The following is a 14,401-nucleotide window of genomic DNA, read 5'->3' as shown; positions in this document are numbered from 1 at the left end:
GTTGTAACTTACCTCTGGGCGCACACCGAGCAGGAGGAGACATACACCCGCATGTCCTTAGCCAAGGTAGGCCACCAGTACTTTCCGGTCAGGCAGCGCACTGTACGACTGATACCTGGGTGACCAGAGGAGGGTGCCATGTGTGCCCAGTAGATCAGAGGGTCACGGATAAGAGCAGTCACGTACTGCAGCCCAGCTGGACACTGATGTGGAGATGGCTCTGTGCGTAACGCCTGCTCTATATTCGCGTCCATCGCCCATACTACTGGCGCCACAATGCAGGAGGCCGGGAGTATGGGGGTGTTGTCTCTGGGCCTCTCCTCTGTGTCATACAGCCGTGACAACCCTCTGCGACCATGAGAATGTGGGGTTGTGGAGTGCTAACCAAGGGATACCTAGTACCACAGGGAAAGCAAGAGACTCGATGATAAAAAACGTGACTTGCTCGCAATGAGTCTCGTGGGTTACCATGGTGATTGGTTTGGTAAATTCCCTAACAAACCCGGACCCTAATGGTCGACTGTCAAGTGCTCTTATGGGGAGTGGAATGGATAGGGGAACCAATGAAATGCCTAGACTGTGTGAGAATGCCCTGTCCATAAAGTTCCCAGCTGCGCCTGAATCGACTAGTGCCTTACACTTGGGAACTACAATGTGATCAGGAAAGTGGATGGGCAGGGTACAGTGCGCAACAGAGGGCTCTGAACAAGTGTGGGTGTTCGATACCTGGGGTGATGCGAGAGTGCCCTGCCTGCCGCCTCCAGACCCAAAAGAATGCTGACGACATTGTGCGGTGTAATGTCCCTTCGTGCCACCAGAGTGACACTGGCGCTGTCGTCCTCCGCTCTCTCGGATCGCGGCTCCACCCAGCTCCATCAGCTCGTGATCCGAGTCGGCCGGGGTTGGAACGGGACAGGGTAGATATTTCCCCTGTGCCTATGTATTGTATGGAGATACCATTACAGTGTATTGCCAGGGTAGATAGTTTCCCCTGTGCCTGTTTCGTTTGTCGAAATTCCATCATATTTTGTGTAACGAAGGAATAAACTCTGTATTCGGTGATTACCCTCCTGCGCCTGACTCCTTCCATCACACTCATCACAGGCAGCTTCGGAGGAAGTCGTGACACTGTGTGAATCAGGCCTTCATGGTCGAATTGCTGCAAAGAAACCACTACTAAAGGACACCAATAAAAGGAAGACTTGCTTGGTCAAAGAAACACGAGCAATGGACATTAGACCGGTGGAAATGTGTCCCTTGGTCTGGAGTCCAAATTTGACATTTTTGGTTACAACCGCTGTGTCTTTGTGAGATGCGGTGTGGGTGAACGGATGATCTCAGCATGTGTATTTCCCACCGTAAAGCATGGAGGAGGAGGTGTTATGGTCTGGGGGTGCTTTGCTGGTGACACTGTCTGTGATTTATTTGACATTTTCCGCAGGAGGAGGAGGTCGTCGGGTAAGCTTGGCTTTATACATAGCTTGGCTTTGTCGAGTAAGGCTTAAAACTCTGTATTTTGATTGTAGTTAGGTATTGTAGGTAGGTATCGTGGGTTGTTGTGGGTAGTTATTGTATGTAATTATTGTAGGTTAAGTATTGTATTCGCCGGTGCCGGGTGTAGCACGAAGCTAGCTAGCTAGCTAACTCACCTCCTGGACTAGCTGGCGAGTGGCTATTAGCAACGGTATAGTTGTTTCACGCCTGAGAGTGCCTATAATTACGCCAGCTGGCTGCCTACAATAATTACATACAATAATTGCCTACCATTCAGCTGTTTTCTAACCTCATTGTCTGAACCGTTAACGTTAGGTAGCAAGTGGCTACTGCGCTTGAAAATTAGCAAGCTTGTTGCAACCTGGATAGCTACTTGTAAACAATTGCTGGAACGACCGAGCGAACAGACGCGAACTGGTTGAGTCAATTCAGTGGCTAGCTTTGCACTTGGCTAGCTAACACTAGCTGCTAGGGGTAAGTCATAACCTACACTTGTGTTTTGTTTTTTACATATTGATAGCCCGAGTCGCTCAAGGAATTCGGGACATGGGTGACTAGTTAACGTTAGTTTGGCTCTCTCTGTGTATTCGTGCCGTGAAAGGAGAGGTTCTTCTTTGTCTGAAAGCAATGGCTAGCTAGTTTGCTAACTATTCTAGCTAGCTAACTAACTACCTATCAGCAACGGTATAGTCGTTTCACGCCTGAGAGTGCCTGTAATTACGCCAGCTGGCTGCCTACAATAATCACATACAATAATTGCCTACCATTCAGCTGTTTTCTAACCTCATTGTCTGAACCGTTAACGTTAGGTAGCAAGTGGCTACTGTGCTTGAAAATTAGCAAGCTTGTTGCAACCTGGATAGCTACTTGTAAACAATAGCTGGAACGACAGAGTGAACAGACACGAACAGGCTGAGTCAATTCAGTGGCTAGCTTTGCACTTGGCTAGCTAATAGTAGCTGCTAGGGGTAAGTCATAACCTACACTTGTGTTTTTTTTTTTTTCATATTGATAGCCCGAGTCGCTCAAGGAATTCGGGACATGGGTGACTAGCTAACGTTAGTTTGGCTCTCTCTGTGTGTTCGTGCCGTGTGTTATGACGAGGTGCCCGGACGTTTTCACGGAATAATACTGCAGCTAGTTAGCTAGCTGAATAAACTGGGTTAGTCTATTCCTGGAAAACATTGAACCGCTGTAGTTTACAACAATTATAGTTTCTGAGGTGGAAGTTGGGAGAGTTATATTTGGGAGTTGTGGCTCTCTCCTTTCCCAGATGTTTAGTTCATTTTATTCCGATCTCCTCTGCATTATTGTAGCCATCTGCTGCAGCCTGTCAACTATGCCTCTGCCTATCCCTGTTCTCTCCTCTCCGCACAGGCTACACAAACGCCTCACACCGCGTGGCTGCTGCCTCTCTAACCTGGTGGTCCCTGCACGCACCACACACCTGGAGTTCCAGGTCTCAGGCAGCCTCTGGAACTGCCGTTCTGCTGCCAACAAGGCTGACTTCATCCCAGCCTATGCTACCCTCCAGTCCCTCGACTTCCTGGCGCTGACGGAAACATGGATTACCACTGAAAACACTGCTACTCCTACTGCTCTCTCCTCGTCTGACCATGTGTTCTCGCATACCCCGAGAGCATCTGGTCAGAGGGGTGGTGGCACAGGAATCCTCATCTCTCCCAAGTGGACATTCTCAATTTTTCCCCTAACCCATCTGTCTATCTCCTCATTTGAATTCCATGCTGTCACAGTCACTAGCCCATTTAAGCTTAATATCCTTGTCATCTATCGCCCTCCAGGTTCCCTTGGAGAGTTCATCAATGAGCTTGACGCCTTGATAAGTTCCTTTCCTGAGGATGGCTCACCCCTCACAGTTTTGGGGGATTTCAACCTCCCTACGTCTACATTTGACTCATTTCTCTCTGCCTCCTTCTTTCCACTCCTCTCCTCTTTTGACCTCACCCTCTCTCCGTCCCCCCCTACTCACAAGGCAGGCAATACGCTTGACCTCATCTTTACTAGATGCTGCCCTTCTACTAATCTCACTGCAACTCCCCTCCATGTCTCCGACCACTACTTTGTATCCTTTTCTCTCTCGCTCTCCTCCAACACTACTCACTCTGCCCCTACACAGATGGTAATGCGCCGCCGCAACCTTCGCTCTCTCTCTCCCACTACTCTCTCCTCTTCCATCCTATCATCTCTTCCCTCTGCTCAATCCTTCTCCCTCCAATCTCCTGATTCTGCCTCCTCAACCCTCCTCTCCTCCCTTTCTGCATCCTTTGACTCTCTGTGTCCCCTATCCTCCCGGCCGGCTTGGTCCTCCCCTCCAGCTCCGTGGCTTGATGACTCATTGCTAGCTCACAGAACAGAGCTCCGGGCAGCGGAGCGGAAATGGAAGAAAACTAAACTCCCTGCCGACCTGGCATCTTTTCACTCCCTCCTCTCTACATTTTCTTCATCTGTTTCTGCTGCTAAGGCCACTTTCTACCACTCTAAATTCCAAGCATCTGCCTCTAACCCTAGGAAACTCTTTGTCACATTCTCCTCCCTGCTGAATCCTCCTCCCCCCCCCCCTCCTCTCTCTCTGTGGATGACTTCGTCAACCACTTTGAAAAGAAGGTTGACGACATCCAATCTTCGTTTGTTAAGTCTAATGACACTGCTGGTCCTGCTCACACTGCCCTACCCTATGCTTTGACTTCTTTCTCCCCTCTCTCTCCAGATGAAATCTTGCGACTTGTGACTGCAGGCCGCCCAACAACCTGCCCGCTTGACCCCATCCCCTCCTCTCTTCTCCAGACCATCTCCGGTGACCTTCTCCCCTACCTCACCTCGCTGATCAACTCATCCTTGACCGCTGGCTATGTCCCTTCCGTCTTCAAGAGAGCGAGAGTTGCACCCCTTCTCAAAAAACCAACACTCGATCCCACTGATGTCAACAACTACAGACCAGTATCCCTTCTTTCTTTTCTTTCCAAAACTATTGAGCGTGCCGTCTTTAGCCAACTCTCTTGCTATCTCTCTCAGAATGACCTTCTTGATCCAAACCAGTCAGGTTTCAGGACTGGTCATTCAACTGAGACTGCTCTTCTCTGTGTCACGGAGGCTCTCCGCACTGCTAAAGCTAACTCTCTCTCCTCTGCTCTTGTCCTTCTAGACCTGTCTGCTGCCTTTGATACTGTGAACCATCAGATCATCCTCTCCACCCTCTCTGAGCTGGGCATCTCCGGTGCGGCTCACTCCTGGATTGCGTCCTACCTGACCGGTCGCTCCTACCAAGTGGCGTGGCGAGAAGCTGTCTCCGCACCACGTGCTCTCACCACTGGTGTCCCCCAGGGCTCAGTTCTAGGCCCTCTCATATTCTCCCTATACACCAAGTCACTTGGCTCTGTCATATCCTCACATGGCCTCTCCTATCATTGCTACGCTGACGATACACAACTAATCTTCTCCTTTCCCCCTTCTGATAACCAGGTGGCGAATCGCATCTCTGCATGTCTGGCAGACATATCAGTATGGATGACGGATCACCACCTCAAGCTGAACCTTGGCAAGACGGAGCTGCTCTTCCTCCCGGGGAAGGACTGCCCGTTCCATGATCTCGCCATCAAGGTTGACAACTCTGTTGTGTCCTCCTCCCAGAGTGTGAAGAGCCTTGGCGTGACCCTGGACAACACCCTGTCGTTCTCCGCTAACATCAAGGCGGTGACCCGATCCTGCAGGTTCATGCTCTACAACATTCGGAGAGTACGACCCTGCCTTACACAGGAAGCGGCACAGGTCCTAATCCAGGCACTTGTCATCTCCTGTCTGGATTACTGCAACTCGCTGTTGGCTGGGCTTCCTGCCTGTGCCATTAAACCCCTACAACTCATCCAGAATGCCGCAGCCCGTCTGGTGTTCAACCTTCCCAAGTTCTCTCACGTCACCCCGCTCCTCCGCACACTCCACTGGCTTCCAGTTGAGGCTCGCATCTGTTACAAGACCATGGTGCTTGCCTATGGAGCTGTGAGGGGAACGGCACCTCTGTACCTTCGGGCTCTGATCAGTCCCTACACCCAAACGAGGGCATTGCGTTCAGCCACCTCTGGCTTGCCTGCTCCCCTTCCTCTGCGGAAGCATAGTTCCCGCTCAGCCCAGTCAAAACTGTTCGCTGCTCTGGCACCCCAATGGTGGAACAAGCTCCCTCACGACGCCAGGACAGCGGAGTCACTCACCACCTTCTGGAGACATTTGAAACCCCACCTCTTTAAGGAATACCTGGGATAGGATAAAGTAATCCTTCTACCCCCCCTAATAAAAAAAAAATAATAATAAATAAATAAATGGTAAAGTGGTTATCCCACTGGCTATAGGGTGAATGCACCAACTTGTAAGTCACTCTGGATAAGAGCGTCTGCTAAATGACGTAAATGTAAATGTAAAATTTATTTAGAATTAACACACTTAACCAGCAAGGCTACCACAGCATTCTGCAGCGATATGCCATCCCATCTGGCTTGGGCTTAGTGGGACTATCATTTGTTTTTCAACAGGACAATGACCTAACACACCTCCAGGCTGTGTAAGGGCTATTTGACCAATAAGGAGAGTGATGGAGTGCTGCATCAGATGACCTGGCCTCCACAATCCCCCGACCTCAACCAAAATGAGATGGTTTGGGATGAGTCGGCCCGCAGAGTGAAGGAAAAGCAGCCAACAAGTGCTCAGCATATGTGGGAACTCCTTCAAGACTGTTGGAAAAGCATTCCAGGTGAAGCTGGTTGAGAGAATGCCAAGAGTGTGCAAAGCTGTCATCAAGGCAAAGGGTGGCTATTTGAAAAATCTCAAATATGCAAATATATTTTGATTTGTTTACTACATAATTACATATGTGTTATTTCATAGTTTTGATGTCTTCACTATTATTCTACAATGTATAAAATAGTAAAATTAAAGAAAAACCCTTGAATGAGTAGGTGTTCTAAAACTTTTGACTGGTAGTGTATATCTAACTCATGACTGGCCTCTGATATAAAGGCCAAATCTATCAGTGGTTAGTGAGCGTTTTATGGTGGCCCATGTGAAAGGCCCATATTAATGTGTCTGCAGTCTAGTCTGGGCTCTCCTGGTGAGGCGACACAGAGGCTAATAACAGTGTCCAGATAATTAGCTCCAAATTCACAGACCTTGTTAAGGGTCATGCCCAACTTGACACAAACTCATACAGCATCTATTACATACGTAGTCTAATTATCTGCTTAGTGGCGAATCCTTGACACACATCAGACCTAACTTGTACTTTCGCCTCAATGTTTTTTTCGGATCTCTACAGATTATTTGCCACATTATTCACATACAATTATCAGAAATGACCATGTCAGTATTAGGTCTAGATTTAATCAGATCAAGCATTAACCGTCGATAGCCGACACCCGCATAGCTGAAGTTTTGGCGGTGTCGAAGATGTAACTGCATCTGTCAAATCCGTGATAATCTGCTCTTTATCATTGTCTGGAAGCCACACCCATCCCACTCGCATTGGAAGTTCAGAACGTGAAAGTGCTATATAGAAATAATGATGCTCAAATTTTAAATCATTAAACAAAATAATTAGGACTTCTATCAGCCTGATCGAGGTGTAGATTACATCTCACATTCCAATGTTCGAACATTTAAACAAGGCTGCATGGGATTTCTCTTAATGCGACTCCCTGCAGCCAATGGCAATGTCTGCTTTAGGTATAATGCTAGGAATTGCTTGTGGATTTGACTGATCTAACGCAGTTCTACCTCTGACACCGCCAAAACAATTGCTATGCAGATGTCGGCTAAAGAGAATCTGATTGAGTAGAGCCCTTCATTATCATACAGTGAGGGAAAAAAGTATTTGATCCCCTGCCGATTTTGTCCCAGGGTCCCAAGCTTGATGACGAGCTTGGAGGGCACTATGGTGTTGAATGCTGAGATGTAGTCGATGAACAGCATCCTTACATAGGTATTCCTCTTTTCTAGGATGGAGAGGGCAGTGTGGAGTGCAATTGAAATTGAGTCATCTGTGGATCTGTTGGTGCTGTATGCAATAATTACAGACTGGGACAAGGAGAGGTTGAAAATGTCTGTGAAGATGCCATCCAGTTGGTCTGCAAATGCCCTGAGGACACTCCCTGGAATACCGTCCGGCCCTGTGGCCTTACAAGTGCTGACCCGTTTAAAAACCTTACTCATGTCAGCCTCAGAGAGAGTGATCACCCAGTCCTCTGGATCAGCGTGGGCCTGCATGCAGGGCTCTGTGTTGTTTTTGTCGAAACGTGCGTAAAAGGCATTGAGTTCGTCTGGTAGAGAGGCATAGTTAGGCAGATCACAGCTGGGGCTTCCTTTGTAGTCCGTAATATACTGTAGCCCCTGCCACATGCGTCGAACGTCTGAGCCGGTATAATAGGATTCCACCTTGTTCCGATATTGTCCTTTTGCCTGTTTGATGGCTCTGCGGAGGTCGTAGCGAGACTTCTTGTCCTGTTTAGCTCATAGCATAACAATGTCCAGAACCACTTTGACGTATTCACGATTCCTCTCTACAAATGAATTGTCCATGGCCTCGCGGTTAAGTTGATTTAAAACATTACCCCAGCTTTGATTGCGGTGGCTTGCACTGTAGCCTTCAAATTTATCCAGTGCAAAAGAGTGAGGTTTGCTAGCCTGGTGCTTGAAGCATGCCTCGCAAAGGTGCATCCAATCCTTATCCTTCTCTAACAAATTAGCCTTCCATAGTGGGCTCCAGGAAATGTTACATAGAACAGCGTCCCTTGTCGAACTGTATTCCAGCCAATAAAATTGTCCATACCACTTCCATGAGAAACACATGAGAAACACAGCTATTTTCCATTGATCACTGTAGTGGAGAACACTCAAATTTTTGGTTGTGTGGGTGGTTCATCAACTGCAGACAAATCTGCATGTGAACTCATGATGACGAGGCGGGGCCGGGTGATGGTGAGCTAGCTGGGCTGTGGAAGTAGAAGCTGTGGAAATAATGCATTTTTCAACATTTCAAATCAAATTACTTTTTTCTTTTTCTTTTTCTATACTGCATATACATTTTAAGACAGCCTGATTGGGTGGGCCAGTGTTCAATCTGGCAGGGCCTCTGCCCAGCCCGGCCCTGCCGTGGCTTTGCCTCTGGTCCTAACATGGTCCTCAGTGATGTCCTGGTAACTTACATGCAACTACAAAAAGGTCCCCCAGAGAACGTTCCCTTGGCACCATTATGAAACATACCCTTGTGGTGATTCAATGTCACATGGATAACTTTCTATCAGAACCAAATAGGAACCTTCTCGTAATGTTACCTAATGGACATCAAAATACCTTATTATAATGTTATACTGCGACCAAACAGGGACCTGTACTGAACGCCCACAAAATACTACAGTATACTATGGTATAAATACCATAGTATGCAGTGTAATGTTTTTGCGGACTTTATTGTAGTTTTCACTGTAGTGTTTACTGTAGTATACTGTAGTATTAACAGTTAACTATATTATAAATACTGTAGTAAAAGAAAACCGTAGTATATACTATAATGTAGTATTTTTGCAGATTCTATTATACTGTAGTATTCACTGTGGTGTTTTTGCGGACTGTAGTATACTGTAGTATTTACTATAGTGTTTTTGTTTAATTATAATTGACATATAAGTGCAGGCTTTCTCCTTGAGGAAGCCTACTGGATAAATACTAAAAGAGCAAATGTTCCATAACCTGTAGGTAGTTAGGACTGGGGTCTGAATAGATAGTATTTTCTATAACATGTAGGGAACACAATATACAGTTGAAGTCGGAAGTTTACATACACCTTAGCCAAATACATTTAAACTCAGTTTTTCACAATTCCTGACATTTAATCCTAGTAAAGATTCCCTGTCTTAGGTCAGTTAGGATCACCACTTTATTTTAAGAATGTGAAATGTCAGAATAATAGTAGAGATAATTATTTCTTTCAGCTTTTATTTCTTTCATCACATTCCCAGTGGGTCAGAAGTTTACATACCCTCAATTAGTATTTGGTAGCATTGTCTCTAAATTGTTTAACTTGGGTCAAACATTTCGGGTAGCCTTCCACAAGCTTCCCACAATAAGTTGGGTGAATTTTGGCCCATTCCTCCTGACAGAGCTGGTGTAACTGAGTCAGGTTTGTAGGCCTCCTTGCTCGCACATGCTTTTTCAGATCTGCCCACAAATGTTCTATAGGATCGAGGTCAGGGCTTTGTGATGGCCACTCCAATACCTTGACTTTGTTGTCCTTAAGCCATTTTGCCACAACTTTGGAAGTATGCTTGGGGTCATTGTCCATTTGGAAGACCCATTTGCGACCAAGCTTTAACTTCCTGACTGATGTCTTGAGATGTTGTTCAATATATCCACATAATGTTCCTTCCTCATGATGCCATCTATTTTGTGAAGTGCACCAGTCCCTCCTGCAGCAAGCACACCCACAGCATGATGCTGCCACCCCCGTGCTTCACGGTTGGGATGGTGTTCTTCGGCTTGCAAGCCATCCCCTTTTTCCTCCAAACATAATGATGGTCATTATGGCCAAACAGTTCTATTTTTGTTTCATCAGACCAGAGGACATTTCTCCAAAAAGTACGATCTTTGTCCCCATGTGCAGTTGCAAACCGTAGTCTGGCTTTTTTATGGCGGTTTTGGAGCAGTGGCTTCTTCCTTGCTGAGCGGCCTTTCAGCTTATGTCAATATAGGACTCGTTTTACTGTGGATATAGATACTTTTGTACCTGTTTCCTCCAGCATCTTCACAACGTCCTTTGTTGTTGTTCTGTGATTGATTTGCACTTTTCGCATCAAAGTACGTTAATCTCTAGGAGACAGAACGCGTCTCCTTCCTGAATGGTATGACGGCTGCGTGGTCCCATGGTGTTTATACTTGAATACTATTGTTTGTACAGATGAACGTGGTACCTTCAGGCATTTGGAAATTCTCCCAAGGATGAACCAGACTGGTGGAGGTCTACAATTTGTTTTGGTGGAGGTCTACGGTTTGTTTCTCCTAGTTGACTGTATTAGTCAGACTCAGACATGAGTTAGCTAGACAATACAGAATACAAACTAACTTGCAAATGCGACTTGTAGGCTAATGTTTGCTAGCTAGCGTGCTAGCCTGCCTCGCTCTCATTATCAAATGATAACGTTACATAACCAGCAGAAGCTAGATAATACACAATAAACTTGTATGAGCTACAACCTAATTAAGTTGTAATTAGGTAGCTAGCTAGCAAACTATGCTAATGTTAGCTAAAACGTTAGCTAGCCTGCCTTGATAGCTAACATTAGCTAGCCTGCCTCACTTTATCAAAAGATACCTACCTGCATAACCAGCAATAACGTTGTTAGCTAAGTTATACCAAAATGGGCATTAATTGTTGACATAATTGTAATCCAAACCCAACCTTAATTTCTTCATTGTGACGCACTCAGGTTCTGACTTTATGACCAACATTATCCTATTTACACTTTGTAGTGAATTGGCAGTCGCTCTTTAACCCAGAATAACTCAAACCTCCCTCGGGCCGGATAAAATGGGCTATCCGGCCCGCGGGCCGTATGTTGCCCACCCCTGCCTTAACGGGACCTAATGGGAATGTTACCTAATGTCCTTAGGAAGTCCCCTGTTTGCTGGGAAGTTATCCATTCATACATCTTATAAATGCAAATGCAGTAACTTCAATTCTGTAGAAATACAAAATATTTTTGAGTTTTGTACTCAATGTCTGACTGTCCAATTCGAACAGAACTGTCTGGAATTGGAGTGATTGTTTCCTTTCCATCCTGGGTTGAATATGAGTTTCTGAATAATGGGAAATATAACATATCATATTGGCATTGCGGACTCAAGGCAAGACACTGAGGTTTATAACTGCATAAAACATCATAAATGTGTCAATGAAATAATAATTTGATGTCAACAAGAGTATCGTACAGACAGTATTCTGTTTGAGAATGGATTTATGATATTGTCCTGTAAAAAAACAATATAAAGACTGCTTTTAGTGTTAACCATTATAATAAATTAGGGAGCTGTAATCACAAGGCATATCCAGGTTATTAGTCTACTTTTTCTTGAAGTTGTATGCTGCATCTGAGGAACCTTTACTATGCAACATGGTGAACATGATGTACTACTCATCGTCAATGAAAGATTTAATATAGTGTTTATCCCATGAAGACATGGCCAGTGTCGGCACCTATCCCCATTTATCCTCAATAGCAATGATGTCTGTCTGACTGCTTCATGACACAAAGCGAACATAGGTTTTTCTGTGGAACACTTGCATGGCACTTTCAATCTTTTGCTTTTCATAATTGGATTTAAAAGAAGTCATTATTATAAATGGATCAAATTTATATCACACGAAGCCAAAATGAATAGTCAGGAATCTACTAACTTTCCAAAGGCATCACTGAAAAGACATGGCACTTCAACCAGTCCTGATGAGAACTAGGGCTAATGGCAGCCATTTTTAACCCATTTAATCCCATGTGTCACAATAGTGACAGCACAAAACGCTTGGACTTTACAGGCTAAAGTTGTACTTATAAACAAATCTGTCATATATTATGCATTATCAAGGTGTCTAGTATAATTTAGAGAAGTTTCATATGATTTCTCAAAATGGTCACAAGACCACAAGCAATATTTCTGCAATTTGTACTTTCACAGACATATTTTGTACCAGAAGCCTTCGTTCAACAGATACATTGTATCTGTTGACATTTAAAAATATATATATTTTTTAACGTAATGTTTAAAGGGTCCAGTTAACATCTTAGTCCAGGTGATACTGTACAGTGGGGAAAAAAAGTATTTAGTCAGCCACCAATCGTGCAAGTTCTCCCACTTAAAAAGATGAGAGAGGCCTGTAATTTTCATCATAGGTACACGTCAACTATGACAGACAAATTGAGAAAAAAAATCCAGAAAATCCCCATGTAGGATTTTTTTATGAATTTATTTGCAAATTATGGTGGAAAATAAGTATTTGGTCACCTTCAAAGAAGCAAGATTTCTGGCTCTCACAGACCTGTAACTTCTTCTTTAAGAGGCTCCTCTGTCCTCCACTCGTTACCTGTATTAATGGCACCTGTTTGAACTTGTTAACAGTATAAACGACACCTGTCCACAACCTCAAACAGTCACACTCCAAACTCCACTATGGCCAAGACCAAAGAGCTGTCAAAGGAGACCAGAAACAAAATTGTAGACCTGCACCAGGCTGGGAAGACTGAATCTGCAATAGGTAAGGAGCTTGGTTTGAAGAAATCAACTGTGGGAGCAATTATTAGGAAATGGAAGACATACAAGACCACTGATAATCTCCCTCGATCTGGGGCTCCACGCAAGATCTCACCCCGTGGGGTCAAAATGATCACAAGAACGGTGAGCAAAAATCCCAGAACCACACGGGGGGACCTAGTGAATGACCTGCAGAGAGCTGGGACCAAAGTAACAAAGCCTACCATCAGTAACACACTACGCCGCCAGGGACTCAAATCCTGCAGTGCCAGACGTGTCCCCCTGCTTAAGCCAGTACATGTCCAGGCCCGTCTGAAGTTTGCTAGAGTGCATATGGATGATCCAGAAGAGGATTGGGAGAATGTCATATGGTCAGATGAAACCAAAATATAACTTTTTAGTAAAAACTCAACTCGTCGTGTTTGGAGGACAAAGAATGCTGAGTTGCATCCAAAGAACACCATACCTACTGTGAAGCATGGGGGTGGAAACATCATGCTTTGGGGCTGTTTTTCTGCAAAGGGACCAGGACGACTGATCCGTGTAAAGGAAAGAATGAATGGGGTCATGTATCATGAGATTTTGAGTGAAAACCTCCTTCCATCAGCAAGGGCATTGAAGATGAAATGTGGCTGAGTCTTTCAGCATGACAATGATCCCAAACACACCGCCCGGGCAACGAAGGAGTGGCTTCTTTTTCTCAATTTGTCTGTCATAGTTGACGTGTACCTATGATAAAAATTACAGGCCTCTCTCATCTTTTTAAGTGGGAGAACTTGCACAATTGGTGGCTGACTAAATACTTTTTTCCCCCACTGTATATTTCGTTGTATTATTTTTCTTCTTAATTTACCTTTCACTTACTTAGCTAATGCAGCTAATTTAGTCTACTCAGCATCCTGACTCAAACAGAGAGGAATACTATTTATGCTAGCTAGCTGGCTAAGGCTATCCAACACTGCAACTCTTCCAAGTCAAGGTAAGCTTTCAGTTTTATAAATGTATTGCCACCGGGGCCCACTGGTGTAACTGCTAAACTGCTTGCTGTACACTGTACTGCGCGATTATACACATGGATTGGATTGTGGGTTTACTAACGCGTTAGTTCTAGTTTGTTGACTATAATGTTAATATGGTGACAATGATGTAGGCTGTGTAGCGGTTAGTGGTTATGGTATGTAGGTTTGGCTTGGAGAGGTTATTGCGCCTGATCACAGACAGCTGTTGTGATGTGCACTGAAGTCCACAAGTGAAGGGAAAAGGTGAGAGGAGGTGAGTACCTAGATGTGAGAAGGAATTATACAATGAGCAAGGGGATGATGCTGTATATGGCTGCAATGAAAGTGAACTGTGTGAGGATGATCAGGGGTGTATTCATTCCACCGATTCTGTAAAAAAAAAAATCTTGAACGGAAGCAAATGGAACAAAACGGGGATGAACCAACCTGAATTTGTCCAATAGAGACTCTCGTTTTATTTGGACTAATGATTACACCCCAGATCAGCTAAATGCAGGCAAGAGTTTGCATGGCGGTATTGAATGTGTCACTGTCTGTCATCTTAATTACTCCAGTTTGTCTCTCGACCTGTGCACCTACGTTATAAACTG

General features: G+C 45.0%; 1 non-coding gene across 1 annotated transcript; it reads right to left on the bottom strand.

The window, feature by feature from the left end:
- Window positions 1–9,182: 9,182 nt before the first annotated feature.
- LOC121583709 lies at window positions 9,183–9,237 on the bottom strand. The gene has a single exon (XR_006003569.1). It is a non-coding gene; the product is annotated as a U7 small nuclear RNA (small nuclear RNA).
- Between the last annotated feature and the right edge of the window lie 5,164 nt (window positions 9,238–14,401).

This window comes from Coregonus clupeaformis, chromosome 15, assembly GCF_020615455.1.
Source record: "Coregonus clupeaformis isolate EN_2021a chromosome 15, ASM2061545v1, whole genome shotgun sequence".
In the NCBI taxonomy this organism is placed as follows: Eukaryota; Metazoa; Chordata; class Actinopteri; order Salmoniformes; family Salmonidae; genus Coregonus; species Coregonus clupeaformis.
The sequence above is the reverse complement of the archived record's forward strand: the minus strand, read 5'-3'. Positions and strand labels throughout refer to the sequence as shown.